This window comes from Echinops telfairi, unplaced genomic scaffold (assembly GCF_000313985.2).
Source record: "Echinops telfairi isolate 266 unplaced genomic scaffold, ASM31398v2 ScPeMD7_7469;HRSCAF=8507_1, whole genome shotgun sequence".
Lineage (NCBI taxonomy): Eukaryota > Metazoa > Chordata > Mammalia > Afrosoricida > Tenrecidae > Echinops > Echinops telfairi.
Genome location: NW_022111373.1, coordinates 119,130,464 through 119,133,178, shown reverse-complemented (window position 1 = coordinate 119,133,178; position 2,715 = coordinate 119,130,464).

The following is a 2,715-nucleotide window of genomic DNA, read 5'->3' as shown; positions in this document are numbered from 1 at the left end:
ACATGCAGCACATGCTAATGAGGAGCCCAAACTGCTGTCCTGATGGAACCAATCATGAGGAGAGACGAGATGGAGAGACCAATCAGGACTCGAAAACAAAAGACCAATGAGGAAACAGGAGGTGGACTTGAGGTAGCCAATGGGATCTCAACACTTTGACCCTATAAAACAGAACATAGGGTTCTCTCAAGTCATGGGGCCCCCACTTCATTCTTGAAGTGTCCCTTTGTGTAATATAAATTCTTTCCTTGCTCGATGTGTTGCTGTGACAGCCCGCTCCTGAGGGACTTGCTAGGACCTTCGATGAGGACTTCCCAGACATGGCATCTCTCAGTCTGACAATGTGCACAATTTGTGGTGTGTCAAGCACTGGGAGAAGCCTTAGTCTCTTGAGTGAAAGGGGTATAACTGAAGAGTCTTCATGTCCATGTGCCTCCTCCCACTCCTTCCACCGTAAATAAGCATAACATTCAAGTGAAACCTATGTGTTTGTAAATGCAAAACAGTTTCAAGACAAGTGCTTTTGCTTCATTTCCACCCAGATTGCCAGGGTCCCCCCTGCAACAGCCCTGGAGCCCACAGTCTCAGGATCCCCATTTTCAGGTCCAAAAAAGGAGACTTAGAGATGCATGTGATTTCCCCAGGGCACACTAGTCACCCACAGAGCTGGGACGCCGACTCCAAAGCCCAAGTTGTTGGCATAATTATTGTACAAATTGCCGATAGAAGACTCCCCTTATGGAGCTGTTGGAAGAGTGAAGGGGTTGGTTTTTTTGTTGTTGTTGGGGTGAAGACTGTTTCTTAAATATTTTTCAACAACTTTTACTTGTCAAAGTGGCTGGCAGGCCTAAAGTTTTACAGTGGAAGCTTGTACTCTCGGGCTCTTCAAATACTTTAGTTTCCTTTGATCTTCTGTGAGAATTGGTGTGGTAGGGTGGGTAAAGAAGGCCTCCACCCCTGGGAAATTTCATAAAAAGGCCAGCTGCTTCCCAAGTTTGTGGCTGTCCCCTTCTGACTTTTGTTTTTGCCCTGTTTTTATTTTAAACATTTGCAGGCCTGCTGTTTCAGTTAAAACTGCAGGTCCTCCTTGGATATCACAGACATCTTCAGTACCACCTACTTGTGGAACATGCTGCAAGCTTCTCTCCCCGGTGTAGGATTGGTGTTGGGCCAGGGAATTGGCATCCTGGCCCTGGGGACCCTCTAGATGTCCAGCTGATGGCTGTTCCTGGGAACATGGGGGATATTCACTTTGTTTACATTGCTCGTGGGCCCTCCCCACCTCCAGGATCCTGTGTTGTTCACTCAGAGGTATGTGTGGATAGCTGCAGACATGTGAGATCTCAAGATGAGAGATTTTGAGTCATTCCACAAACTTGTTTTAAATACAAGGATTCACTAAATAGGACTTTCTTTTAACGAGCCTTCCTCTAATCTTGATGCCACATTCTCCTTCATATAGTCTAACTTCGCAGATTATTTTCTCAGCATACACACTAAGTATGTTGGAAGGATACAGCCTTGACAGTAGTGTGTTCTGATTTTAGACCAGTTTGCAGTCAGTTCCCTGTTCTGTTTGGATGACTGTGTACAAGTTCCCCATAAGGACAATTAACTGTATGCTGGAATTTCCATTTTTCTCAGTTTAATCCATAGGGTGTTATGATCCACACAGTCAGATTCCTTTCTAGTAAACTCTGATTTCAGTTAATATTTGACCAACATCAGCAATGACATCCTTCATTCCATGTTCGCTTCTCAGTCTGGCTTGAAATTTTGAAAGCAAAGGAAACTTGAAGGACTTAACCGATGAAGGTAAAGGATTACAACCTTCTATATGGCTTATGCCCCGATGAAAGAAACAAGAGTACTCACAGCTGGATCAATAGACAACATCCTGACAGAGAAAAGACTGGATTGTCTCAATCTTTTCAGCTTCATTTTGCTTGGGTCCACAATCAGCACCCCTAGAAGCAGCAGTCAAGAAATCAAAGGACGTTCCAAAATCAGTCGTGGTGATTGCAGAAATCTTTTATAGATCGATTTGAACCATTGATTTTAGGATGTGAATTGTAGACACACATACCCCAAATCAAATGACATTGCATTGGGCCAATCTGCAAGGATGTCACTGAGGACTGAAGTGTCTGACCCAAGCCATAGTATTTCCAACCACCTCATGTATATTGGAAAGCTGGGAAATTAGTAAGGGAGACCAAAGAATGGATGCGTCTGACATACGGTGTTGGTGGAGAATAGTGAAATTACCATGGACTGATGAAGTACAAAAAAAAAAAAAAATCTGTCTTGGAAGAAAAAGCCAGAATGCTCCTTAGAAGCAAATATGGTGAGACTTCATCTCACAAATTTCAGACATGTAATCCGGAGAGACCAGTCCCCGGGGAAGGCCATCCTTGGTCAAGTGGAAGGGCAGAGAAAAAGAGGGAGGTCCTCAACGAGATGGACGGACACAGTGACTTGACTGCAACAATGGGTCAAACAATTGAGGATGGCACAGGACGGGGCAGGGCTTCGTCCTGTTGTACAGGGTCACGAGGAGTCAGAATGGACGCAGTGGCACTTGACAACAACATCACTTTCAATGGGTGAGGGTGCCTTCAAGTCAGTCCCAGCTCAGATACACGATGTGCAACTGAACAAAACACTCCAAAAACTCAAGACAGCCCATAGCTGCTCTACAAGGCTTGGTAGAAA